Source organism: Coffea arabica, chromosome 10c, assembly GCF_036785885.1.
Source record: "Coffea arabica cultivar ET-39 chromosome 10c, Coffea Arabica ET-39 HiFi, whole genome shotgun sequence".
NCBI lineage: Eukaryota > Viridiplantae > Streptophyta > Magnoliopsida > Gentianales > Rubiaceae > Coffea > Coffea arabica.
In genome coordinates this window covers 42,964,525-42,978,583 of record NC_092329.1, presented here as the reverse complement: position 1 = coordinate 42,978,583, position 14,059 = coordinate 42,964,525, and the positions used below count along the sequence as shown (strand labels likewise).

At 36.4% G+C, this 14,059-nt stretch overlaps 1 pseudogene; it reads right to left on the bottom strand.

The window, feature by feature from the left end:
• The window catches only part of LOC113714091 (flotillin-like protein 3), a 100,136-nt pseudogene extending 90,467 nt beyond the window's left edge, over positions 1–9,669 (bottom strand).
• Between the last annotated feature and the right edge of the window lie 4,390 nt (positions 9,670–14,059).

The following is a 14,059-nucleotide window of genomic DNA, read 5'->3' as shown; positions in this document are numbered from 1 at the left end:
CCTGTGGGGGGGAATAAAACATTTTTGGGGTGAGCTAAAAGCCCAGTGAGTAACCAGTAAAATCAGTAATCAAATAGTTTTCACAAAAATTCATTTCATTGATGTCATGGTTCAGAAATCAGATGTACGTATTTTTGCTCTCGTGAGCCAGTGAAATCATTGTAATGTTTTAGAAGTTCAATAAGTAACCGGGGGTAAAAATGTAATTTTGTTACAGGTCAACATTTGCACAGTGAGAGTAAAACAAAAGCAGAAAATGACACCACATGGTAATTCCACAAAGCTCAATGAGCTAAAATCTCAATAAGGTTCCGAACATGAAATTTCATAACAAAGCCAACACATTAACCATCAATAATCAATAATTCAAGAAACATTTACAATGGAAAGCGATAGTAACATATTCATTAAAAGGATACCGCTCACATGGAGCTATTCATTTGTTCGTTCCCCTGACATTTCCCCTTATTCCTCCAATTATTTGAAAATTTCATTTTTATAAATAAACCCTCGTTCATCTTTTTATTCGTTCATCCCCTTTTCCGGACGTTGACCGGACTCCACCCATCCGACGTTGGCCGGACTCCACCCATCCGGACGTAGCCGGACTACAAGGTAATACTCGAGTATACCAAATTCACCCAGGGTCACCATATCGCCCGACCGAGTCCGCTTCTGGCTCGAGTCGATCGGTAACGAAGGGCAGTGGCCAGTTCAGCCAAAAGGCTTACATCATGCGCAACTAGCATTTAATCATTAATCATTGAAAATTCATATTTATTTAGGTCGAGTGCGATAAAGTACACACTCGCCTAGAAAACTCGTTTTAACAATCATCGAAAGTACTTAACACATTTTCAATTAATAATGACAAGCCAATAAGTCAAGAATTACAGCAACCAAGGGACACTCATATGCAAGTACGCATGATATGCAAGAAAACAGTTCAAAAGTAACTTTTGGAAACAGTTTAAAAGTAAATAATGCAGGAAACGGTTCATAAAGAACTTCAGAAATAGTTTGAGGTCACTCACCTCAATGGCTCAGAAATCATCCATCATGTATCATTGCCTTGCTCAAACCCAAGTCTTAGATCACAAACTCAATGCAAACAAATCCTTTAAAAGTTCGGACAGCACTTCCCCTACATTTGCTAACTTTTCCAGCCATCATGGCTTCATTATTTCCTCAGCCAGTCCCAAAGGTACACACACAACAACAAGTTCATCCATAGCCATTCAGCAAGCTCCAAGTAATACTAGTGCAAGTCAAGCTAGGGGGAAAAAAAATCCGGAAATGAAACTTAAGCTCAAAACCAGAAAAACAGTTTTGACGTCATTTTGCGGTAATGGTACCAAAGGCGTTATGATTGGCGGAAGAAGGTCCAAGACCCACCGTTTCGAAGATAAGAGATAGGTCTACAACAATGTAGAAGGCCACTCAGTCCAAATCCTAGCACAACTAGGTCAAATGTGCCAAATACTCAACCGGAAACACCAAAAACAGGTTTACAAATCACATAATGCTGTAATTACTATAACTCAGTCTATACAGGTCCAAATGCTGAAATTCCAAAGGCATATGGTAGCTAAGACATCCAGCTACATTTCATCAGAAGACACCAACACCTAAATCCAAAGCAATTCCAGTCAAAATGGCCAAATACAAGTGCAGTTTTCGCATTCTGATCAACCCAGAACAGCAACAGTAAAATCGGCATATCTCACTCTACACTAATCCAAATGACCTGAAATTTTACAGGCACTTCAAACTCATCAATACCTACAACTTTCATGTTTTGAGCAAAGTCCAATTCGGCCTCTAACATGGTGAAATAAATTCGGGCAGAATGAAGAACTACAAAACCTAATTTTCTGAAATTTCTTCCAAAACAGAAATTGATTGCACTTAATCACTTTTTCCACCTCCTAGAGTCATTAAACATCATTTCCAATCATCATACATGACCACCCAATCATATCCCTATGAAAACAGAAAAATCCCCAAAAATAATAAAACTTCACCAATTCAACCAAACTCAAGAAATAATCCATGAAATTGCATCTTATAACACCACTAATCATGAATTGAACATCATTAGAGGAAGGAGAGGTGTTCATCCACCACTTACCTTAGCAAAACAAGAGGGAGAGCTACTTGTCACCTTAAGCTTCCAAACAACTTCACCAAACAACTCACTATCACTAAAAGAAGAGGTTTTATGGAGTAGAAACTAGATCAAGCAAGTGTTTTGGAGGATTTGAGCTAGATAATTGCCAAACTTTGAAGAGGTTTTTTCTTCCTTCTTTGCTAGAGAGAGAATCAGCCAAGAGGTTGAAGACAAGAATGAATTTTGTGTGATTTTTAATATATTTAAGCAATTGGTCAAAAAGTCAAGAAAATGAATAGTAAGTCATAAGCTATTTCCAATACAATGGTGACACTTGTCACCTCCATAAATGCAATCTTATCTTTTCTTTTTCCTCTCACATCAATCAATTCACATCCTCTACTTATCCCTTAACACCCGATAAATTTTACACAGTATCCGGAATTTAACCTAATTGGCCGAATTTTTCCGAACTTTTCGCACTTGTGGGTCCCACGTCCGTTATATATTCTTAATTTTCTAAAAACTCTCCAATACTAGGAAAATCATTTTTAAACTATTTTTGCTCATAAACTTTATCTGGGGAATTTTTCTAATCAAGAAAATGTAGAAAAACGGGCGATTAAAAAAAATAAACCCTAGAAAATTACAAAATTTCCGGGTTCTCAAACTCATTTTTTTTTCGGGGCGTCACAATCTCCCCTCCTTAAAAGAATGTCGTCCTCGACATTCTCACTTGTACCAATCAAGTTAAGACATCCCGCACAAATCTCTCAAGAGTCAAATCAAACCCACAGTCCGGCATCCTAAACTTCAAGCCTAGGATACACTACAAAGATCTGAAGCCTAGGCTCTGATACCAACTGTGACGGCCCCACCTCCCCCTAAGGCAAACCAGAGGGTTCGGTGGGCCGCCTGCCCATCTCTCGCCGGGACTCAGTCGATCACTACAATCCTCAAATGAATTACAATATAAATCTCAAATATACATCACATGGTCCACAAACATACATCCAAGTCTCCAATAATTACATGTCACAAATGCAGCGGAAACTGATTCCAATCGTGGAATGTATACTTACATCCATATCAATTTCAAATATTTATACAAGACCAACTCGTACATAAAATAGATCCAAACTTAAACTGTACACGATATAAGCCATCCAGTCACGTGAATAAGCACAACAAGCCCTTCCTTCGCCTTGAGCCCTGTGGGGGGGAATAAAACATTTTTGGGGTGAGCTAAAAGCCCAGTGAGTAACCAGTAAAATCAGTAATCAAATAGTTTTCACAAAAATTCATTTCATTGATGTCATGGTTCAGAAATCAGATGTACGTATTTTTGCTCTCGTGAGCCAGTGAAATCATTGTAATGTTTTAGAAGTTCAATAAGTAACCGGGGGTAAAAATGTAATTTTGTTACAGGTCAACATTTGCACAGTGAGAGTAAAACAAAAGCAGAAAATGACACCACATGGTAATTCCACAAAGCTCAATGAGCTAAAATCTCAATAAGGTTCCGAACATGAAATTTCATAACAAAGCCAACACATTAACCATCAATAATCAATAATTCAAGAAACATTTACAATGGAAAGCGATAGTAACATATTCATTAAAAGGATACCGCTCACATGGAGCTATTCATTTGTTCGTTCCCCTGACATTTCCCCTTATTCCTCCAATTATTTGAAATTTTCATTTTTATAAATAAACCCTCGTTCATCTTTTTATTCGTTCATCCCCTTTTCCGGACGTTGACCGGACTCCACCCATCCGACGTTGGCCGGACTCCACCCATCCGGACGTAGCCGGACTACAAGGTAATACTCGAGTATACCAAATTCACCCAGGGTCACCATATCGCCCGACCGAGTCCGCTTCTGGCTCGAGTCGATCGGTAACGAAGGGCAGTGGCCAGTTCAGCCAAAAGGCTTACATCATGCGCAACTAGCATTTAATCATTAATCATTGAAAATTCATATTTATTTAGGTCGAGTGCGATAAAGTACACACTCGCCTAGAAAACTCGTTTTAACAATCATCGAAAGTACTTAACACATTTTCAATTAATAATGACAAGCCAATAAGTCAAGAATTACAGCAACCAAGGGACACTCATATGCAAGTACGCATGATATGCAAGAAAACAGTTCAAAAGTAACTTTTGGAAACAGTTTAAAAGTAAATAATGCAGGAAACGGTTCATAAAGAACTTCAGAAATAGTTTGAGGTCACTCACCTCAATGGCTCAGAAATCATCCATCATGTATCATTGCCTTGCTCAAACCCAAGTCTTAGATCACAAACTCAATGCAAACAAATCCTTTAAAAGTTCGGACAGCACTTCCCCTACATTTGCTAACTTTTCCAGCCATCATGGCTTCATTATTTCCTCAGCCAGTCCCAAAGGTACACACACAACAACAAGTTCATCCATAGCCATTCAGCAAGCTCCAAGTAATACTAGTGCAAGTCAAGCTAGGGGGAAAAAAAATCCGGAAATGAAACTTAAGCTCAAAACCAGAAAAACAGTTTTGACGTCATTTTGCGGTAATGGTACCAAAGGCGTTATGATTGGCGGAAGAAGGTCCAAGACCCACCGTTTCGAAGATAAGAGATAGGTCTACAACAATGTAGAAGGCCACTCAGTCCAAATCCTAGCACAACTAGGTCAAATGTGCCAAATACTCAACCGGAAACACCAAAAACAGGTTTACAAATCACATAATGCTGTAATTACTATAACTCAGTCTATACAGGTCCAAATGCTGAAATTCCAAAGGCATATGGTAGCTAAGACATCCAGCTACATTTCATCAGAAGACACCAACACCTAAATCCAAAGCAATTCCAGTCAAAATGGCCAAATACAAGTGCAGTTTTCGCATTCTGATCAACCCAGAACAGCAACAGTAAAATCGGCATATCTCACTCTACACTAATCCAAATGACCTGAAATTTTACAGGCACTTCAAACTCATCAATACCTACAACTTTCATGTTTTGAGCAAAGTCCAATTCGGCCTCTAACATGGTGAAATAAATTCGGGCAGAATGAAGAACTACAAAACCTAATTTTCTGAAATTTCTTCCAAAACAGAAATTGATTGCACTTAATCACTTTTTCCACCTCCTAGAGTCATTAAACATCATTTCCAATCATCATACATGACCACCCAATCATATCCCTATGAAAACAGAAAAATCCCCAAAAATAATAAAACTTCACCAATTCAACCAAACTCAAGAAATAATCCATGAAATTGCATCTTATAACACCACTAATCATGAATTGAACATCATTAGAGGAAGGAGAGGTGTTCATCCACCACTTACCTTAGCAAAACAAGAGGGAGAGCTACTTGTCACCTTAAGCTTCCAAACAACTTCACCAAACAACTCACTATCACTAAAAGAAGAGGTTTTATGGAGTAGAAACTAGATCAAGCAAGTGTTTTGGAGGATTTGAGCTAGATAATTGCCAAACTTTGAAGAGGTTTTTTCTTCCTTCTTTGCTAGAGAGAGAATCAGCCAAGAGGTTGAAGACAAGAATGAATTTTGTGTGATTTTTAATATATTTAAGCAATTGGTCAAAAAGTCAAGAAAATGAATAGTAAGTCATAAGCTATTTCCAATACAATGGTGACACTTGTCACCTCCATAAATGCAATCTTATCTTTTCTTTTTCCTCTCACATCAATCAATTCACATCCTCTACTTATCCCTTAACACCCGATAAATTTTACACAGTATCCGGAATTTAACCTAATTGGCCGAATTTTTCCGAACTTTTCGCACTTGTGGGTCCCACGTCCGTTATATATTCTTAATTTTCTAAAAACTCTCCAATACTAGGAAAATCATTTTTAAACTATTTTTGCTCATAAACTTTATCTGGGGAATTTTTCTAATCAAGAAAATGTAGAAAAACGGGCGATTAAAAAAAATAAACCCTAGAAAATTACAAAATTTCCGGGTTCTCAAACTCATTTTTTTTTCGGGGCGTCACAATCTCCCCTCCTTAAAAGAATGTCGTCCTCGACATTCTCACTTGTACCAATCAAGTTAAGACATCCCGCACAAATCTCTCAAGAGTCAAATCAAACCCACAGTCCGGCATCCTAAACTTCAAGCCTAGGATACACTACAAAGATCTGAAGCCTAGGCTCTGATACCAACTGTGACGGCCCCACCTCCCCCTAAGGCAAACCAGAGGGTTCGGTGGGCCGCCTGCCCATCTCTCGCCGGGACTCAGTCGATCACTACAATCCTCAAATGAATTACAATATAAATCTCAAATATACATCACATGGTCCACAAACATACATCCAAGTCTCCAATAATTACATGTCACAAATGCAGCGGAAACTGATTCCAATCGTGGAATGTATACTTACATCCATATCAATTTCAAATATTTATACAAGACCAACTCGTACATAAAATAGATCCAAACTTAAACTGTACACGATATAAGCCATCCAGTCACGTGAATAAGCACAACAAGCCCTTCCTTCGCCTTGAGCCCTGTGGGGGGGAATAAAACATTTTTGGGGTGAGCTAAAAGCCCAGTGAGTAACCAGTAAAATCAGTAATCAAATAGTTTTCACAAAAATTCATTTCATTGATGTCATGGTTCAGAAATCAGATGTACGTATTTTTGCTCTCGTGAGCCAGTGAAATCATTGTAATGTTTTAGAAGTTCAATAAGTAACCGGGGGTAAAAATGTAATTTTGTTACAGGTCAACATTTGCACAGTGAGAGTAAAACAAAAGCAGAAAATGACACCACATGGTAATTCCACAAAGCTCAATGAGCTAAAATCTCAATAAGGTTCCGAACATGAAATTTCATAACAAAGCCAACACATTAACCATCAATAATCAATAATTCAAGAAACATTTACAATGGAAAGCGATAGTAACATATTCATTAAAAGGATACCGCTCACATGGAGCTATTCATTTGTTCGTTCCCCTGACATTTCCCCTTATTCCTCCAATTATTTGAAATTTTCATTTTTATAAATAAACCCTCGTTCATCTTTTTATTCGTTCATCCCCTTTTCCGGACGTTGACCGGACTCCACCCATCCGACGTTGGCCGGACTCCACCCATCCGGACGTAGCCGGACTACAAGGTAATACTCGAGTATACCAAATTCACCCAGGGTCACCATATCGCCCGACCGAGTCCGCTTCTGGCTCGAGTCGATCGGTAACGAAGGGCAGTGGCCAGTTCAGCCAAAAGGCTTACATCATGCGCAACTAGCATTTAATCATTAATCATTGAAAATTCATATTTATTTAGGTCGAGTGCGATAAAGTACACACTCGCCTAGAAAACTCGTTTTAACAATCATCGAAAGTACTTAACACATTTTCAATTAATAATGACAAGCCAATAAGTCAAGAATTACAGCAACCAAGGGACACTCATATGCAAGTACGCATGATATGCAAGAAAACAGTTCAAAAGTAACTTTTGGAAACAGTTTAAAAGTAAATAATGCAGGAAACGGTTCATAAAGAACTTCAGAAATAGTTTGAGGTCACTCACCTCAATGGCTCAGAAATCATCCATCATGTATCATTGCCTTGCTCAAACCCAAGTCTTAGATCACAAACTCAATGCAAACAAATCCTTTAAAAGTTCGGACAGCACTTCCCCTACATTTGCTAACTTTTCCAGCCATCATGGCTTCATTATTTCCTCAGCCAGTCCCAAAGGTACACACACAACAACAAGTTCATCCATAGCCATTCAGCAAGCTCCAAGTAATACTAGTGCAAGTCAAGCTAGGGGGAAAAAAAATCCGGAAATGAAACTTAAGCTCAAAACCAGAAAAACAGTTTTGACGTCATTTTGCGGTAATGGTACCAAAGGCGTTATGATTGGCGGAAGAAGGTCCAAGACCCACCGTTTCGAAGATAAGAGATAGGTCTACAACAATGTAGAAGGCCACTCAGTCCAAATCCTAGCACAACTAGGTCAAATGTGCCAAATACTCAACCGGAAACACCAAAAACAGGTTTACAAATCACATAATGCTGTAATTACTATAACTCAGTCTATACAGGTCCAAATGCTGAAATTCCAAAGGCATATGGTAGCTAAGACATCCAGCTACATTTCATCAGAAGACACCAACACCTAAATCCAAAGCAATTCCAGTCAAAATGGCCAAATACAAGTGCAGTTTTCGCATTCTGATCAACCCAGAACAGCAACAGTAAAATCGGCATATCTCACTCTACACTAATCCAAATGACCTGAAATTTTACAGGCACTTCAAACTCATCAATACCTACAACTTTCATGTTTTGAGCAAAGTCCAATTCGGCCTCTAACATGGTGAAATAAATTCGGGCAGAATGAAGAACTACAAAACCTAATTTTCTGAAATTTCTTCCAAAACAGAAATTGATTGCACTTAATCACTTTTTCCACCTCCTAGAGTCATTAAACATCATTTCCAATCATCATACATGACCACCCAATCATATCCCTATGAAAACAGAAAAATCCCCAAAAATAATAAAACTTCACCAATTCAACCAAACTCAAGAAATAATCCATGAAATTGCATCTTATAACACCACTAATCATGAATTGAACATCATTAGAGGAAGGAGAGGTGTTCATCCACCACTTACCTTAGCAAAACAAGAGGGAGAGCTACTTGTCACCTTAAGCTTCCAAACAACTTCACCAAACAACTCACTATCACTAAAAGAAGAGGTTTTATGGAGTAGAAACTAGATCAAGCAAGTGTTTTGGAGGATTTGAGCTAGATAATTGCCAAACTTTGAAGAGGTTTTTTCTTCCTTCTTTGCTAGAGAGAGAATCAGCCAAGAGGTTGAAGACAAGAATGAATTTTGTGTGATTTTTAATATATTTAAGCAATTGGTCAAAAAGTCAAGAAAATGAATAGTAAGTCATAAGCTATTTCCAATACAATGGTGACACTTGTCACCTCCATAAATGCAATCTTATCTTTTCTTTTTCCTCTCACATCAATCAATTCACATCCTCTACTTATCCCTTAACACCCGATAAATTTTACACAGTATCCGGAATTTAACCTAATTGGCCGAATTTTTCCGAACTTTTCGCACTTGTGGGTCCCACGTCCGTTATATATTCTTAATTTTCTAAAAACTCTCCAATACTAGGAAAATCATTTTTAAACTATTTTTGCTCATAAACTTTATCTGGGGAATTTTTCTAATCAAGAAAATGTAGAAAAACGGGCGATTAAAAAAAATAAACCCTAGAAAATTACAAAATTTCCGGGTTCTCAAACTCATTTTTTTTTCGGGGCGTCACACATGGTCATCGACTCTTGGACCTATGGTAAAGACAATAGGAAAGAGGAAAGGTACTTCTCAGCACTCATTGCATTGACCTGAAGGGTGTAGTTAACTAGTGTTACATCAATCATTTTGCATATTTGAAATGGTTGGACAACTACCTTCTTTGTGATCTTTATGTCACCAATGGAAGCCCTAGTGATTGCAAGAAACTCAGTTGCCTTCACAACAAGATACATTTTTACGTAGTTATTGCTACTACTTTTCCTCCTTTGATCTTTGGAATGAGGGAACAACTTTTTGTTCTCAAAAAAATGGCAGAAGAAGCTTTTATAATCATACGAAATGTACGACTTCTAGGTGATTTAGAAGTCAGTAGCAAGGGGTGATTTAAGAAATTTATTGATGGCTTTAATTTTATCAAGTCTAATAATGGTTCCTGTTTTTTGGTTAGTCAATTGTTTCTGCAGATGCACTAGATATGTTTTCCTTTGTTAAGAGAGAACTAAATTCCAGGCTCAAAGTTGTTGATTATTATGTTTTTTCATTTTTCAATGAATTTATTACTAAACTAATAATTGGCAGTGCATTGCTTTTGATACGAGTGAATTTCTCAAGTCAATTGGAGTCTTTACCGAATTTTGGTGTTTTCTGCCCTTGCTTTTGGCTTTACTAAGTTAGTCTCTTAATTGAGTTTTGTGGTAGGTTAAAAAAAAAACTAGGGTAGTTTCTTTCTCTGCCCAGAGTGCATGATAAGTAGAGTTGGTGTTATATTATCTTTTGGTTAGTCAACCAACAAGTGGAACGTCATGTCTATTGTACTTCACTTCACATATGCCTACCTAAAATTTTGTTGACTTTCTAATCATATTTTGCATCTTAAGCTAATATCCAGATGATACCTTGAAAGAAATGACTTTTTTTGGACAAATCCTCAATTTTCTTTTCCTTAAGTTTTACTTGTCACCTACTAATTATCATACTACTTGATTGCAGGTATATACTATTCATCCAAACCTTTTAGGGATCACCAATTACTACTTGATTGAAGAACAATGGAGACCAAATAATCTTTTGCGCATGAAGTGTTTTCGATAGTAGATTTACTTTAAGACTTGGATTGCTTTCGTAGAGCTCTCTTGACTTTCACGTGATGTTTGGGCTACATACTACTTATCAAAGTATTTGTAGGGTGTTGTTAAACTTAAACATCATATTTCAATGTTTAATATGATATTTTTGGCATTTACTAATGTAATGAATATTTTTGTTGTTAATCGACAAGCTTTGTTGTTTTTATTGACAACAAAAGGTTGATTGACTCTAGCATGGAAAATGTGTATGCCGTTGTTAATAAATCGGATTTCTCCATTCACATGTTGTCACTAAAAGGTGACTAGAATGACAACTTTATATTGTCACTAAACCACAAGCGTACAGTGACAACAAAATCCGAGCCGTCACTAAAATTATGTCAGTTGGTGACAAGAATTGTCATCACTTAACTATGTTGTTTATTGACGACTTTTAAGGTTGTCACTGTCACTTTTACCGATGGACATTCAGTGACGATTGCATAGTTGTCAATAAAAGTTATTAGCAACGACTTTTCTTTTTTCTGCGACAAGAGCTGATTGTCACTAATGACCAATTTTCTTGTAATGAGTACAGTTTTCTTGTTTTTGTCAAATAAATAGAAAGTCATCCAAACAAAAAGTTTTGCAATTAAAAGGCTTAAACTGAGGCAAATTTTTGTAATACATTTGTGGGATTTCGTCCAAGAGTCAAGTAATATACCTTCAAATCTATTGTTCAAAATTTAACTTCGATAAGACCGCTTCTTTCATGAGCAGTAATTGCATCATTTTTCAGAATAAAGTAAGAAATTTTTTGTCAAAATTCAAGTGTGTGTCGTACTTTGGCAAATCCCTTTTGTGCAGGTGTTTATGACTGAGATCGAGAAAGAAACGCAGGTCAAAATCTTGTAAATTTGAAGGTCAACCACAAATAAAAAAGGACAATAATACTATATTACAAATTGGAGGATTAGCTTATCCATTCAGAATAAGTACATACTTCAAAAAAAGGGCAATAAAAAAAAAGATAAGTCCAGTTAGATTTAAACTAGGGCAATTTTTTTTAGTTTTTATCAAACCTACACTGGGGCAAATTTTGAAAAATATGATTTCAAAACTATCTCAAACCCATTCTATGATCTGCTTTCCAGTATTAATCTTTTTTATTATGGCCTCCATCTTTTGCAATATTTTGAAAAAAAATTTCTTAATCAAATGGCAAATAATGTAAATACACATTCACCAATATTGCAAGGAAAGGATTGTCTCATTCATGCTATCAATTTTGAAACATATTTCTGAATCGATAGAGGCTGTTATTAAAATTGTTCATTAGGTGAAAACTCGAAAGGGAGCCTTTTCAAAAAAGAAAAAGAAAAGGGAGAAAGAAGGAAGAAGAAAAAAAAAGAAGAAGGAAAAACGAAAAGAAAAGACAAAAAAAAGGAAGAAAGAGAAAAAACAAAAAAAAAGAAAAATAGGTGGGGTAATCTTAGTGAAAACTCGAAAGGGCGCTGAGGTAGGGTTTTAGAGTATAAAGAATCATGAATGGAAAGTGGAAGATCAATTATTGAATAGCTGGTGACTATATTCATTTAGGTTTCTCTTTGCACTGTTGTTCTTTTGACAACACTGAATTTCAGAAAGGTGATGTCAGAAGGAGTTAAATGTGGCATTTTTTCTCATCACAGACTGCCCATTCGAATTTGTATCTGATTCATCTAGAGTCTCTAAGTCATTTTTCATAAACTCAATAAAGATCTTTTTTTGATAAATATCATTTTTTCCTCTGTTTTGTGTCATTGTATGAAATAATCTTGTTTAAAACTTTTATATGTTTTTCATTGAATTTTGCCTAAAGACACCTTGTAATTTATTATAATGGCAGGTGTGAGGAACCGAAAATTATTTTAAATTTTATCCTGTTTTTGAAAAATTAATTTATATTTTCTTTTAATTTTACTTTACTTGCTTATTTGCTAGACTTAATTTGACAATGATTTTAGAGGTTAGGTTAAGATTTTTATCATTTCCCTTTTTATATTTTGGTACACGTTAAGTTTCATAGAGTAGTATAGTAATTTGACCGACTAGTGAGATGTGCGCGTTGTATTTGTTGGATGAGAACGGGTGTGGTGCTAGAGGAATTATCTGATTAAAAGTGTTAAGAGAGTATTAGAGAAAAACAATAAAGATTAGCTATAAGAAACACAGGAGAGACAAAGGGATAGACATTTCTCCTTTTATTGCCAATTGTCAACAAGTCTACCAAGTTTGACTAAGATTTGACCAAGACTAAGCTTTCCTCTTATCTTCATTAAGCTTCCATTTCAACCAAAACTCCATTTTTATCTTGGGATAGCTGAATTTAGAGAGGAGAAGAAAATAAACCAACCTCTAGCCTTGATTCCTTGCTCAATCCATGAGAAATCCAAACACTAACCCTAATCCACACTGATTAATCTTGAGCTAAGCTTGGAGAGAAGCTTTTGGTGGAGTTACCTGAGGAAGAAAGCCCTTGTTTTTGTATTTTTCCTTGGAGGTTTGAAGGTATGAAGCTAAAGAACTTGCTTCTCTTTCTATTCTTGCAATTTATTGGGTATATGACTTGAATATGGAAGTTTTGTGGTTGATTTTGTGAGAACCCGTATTTCCTAATATTTTTTTCCTAGGATTTTTCCCCTTAATTGCATGTTTTCTGCATTTTCTGGCTTAGGAATATTTTCTTGGTGGATTTTATGAGTAATTATAGTTTTTAGATGATTTTCCTAGCATTGGGTAGTTTTTGAAAAATTACGGAGAGATTATGGACGTGGGACCCACTAGTGCGAAAAGTTCAGAAAAATTTGGCCAATAAGGTTAAGTTTCGGATACTGTGTAAAATTTATCGGGTGTTAAGAGATAAGTAGAGAATGTGAAGTGATTGATGTGAGAGGGGGAAAGAAGGATAGGATTGCATTTAAAGAGGTGCCAAGTGTCACTATATCATTGGGTGGACTTTATGGAACACTATTCACCTTTTTGACTTTTTCCCATTAAGTTAAATATCTCAAAAAAATCAATAAAATTCACTCTTTTCTTCTCCTCCATGGCCGGTTCTCCCTTGAGCAAAGAAGAAAGAAATTCTTCACCATTTTAGCTTCCATTTGGCTCAATCTTCCAAAAACAATTGCCTAAACTAGTTTCTACTCCATAAAATCCCTCCATTTGGTGCTAGTGAGTGTTTTGGTGAAGGTTTTTGGAGAAGCTAAGGTGTTCTACAACTTTCTTTCTCTTGTTTACTTGGTAAGTGGTGATTGACTATCCTCCTATACTTAATGATGTTTAATTTGTGCCTAGTGGTGGCTAAAGTGATGATATTTGTGGTTTATTTCTTGGTTTGAGATGAATTGGTGAAGTTTTCAATTTATTGGAGATTTTTCTGGTTTAATGTGATCATGATGTTGTGGTTATTTATGATGGTTGGTAATGAGGGGTAATGACTCTAGTAGGTGTGAATTATTGATAATTGCAACCAATTTTGGGTTTGGATTGAAATGTGAAAAGTTAGGGTTTC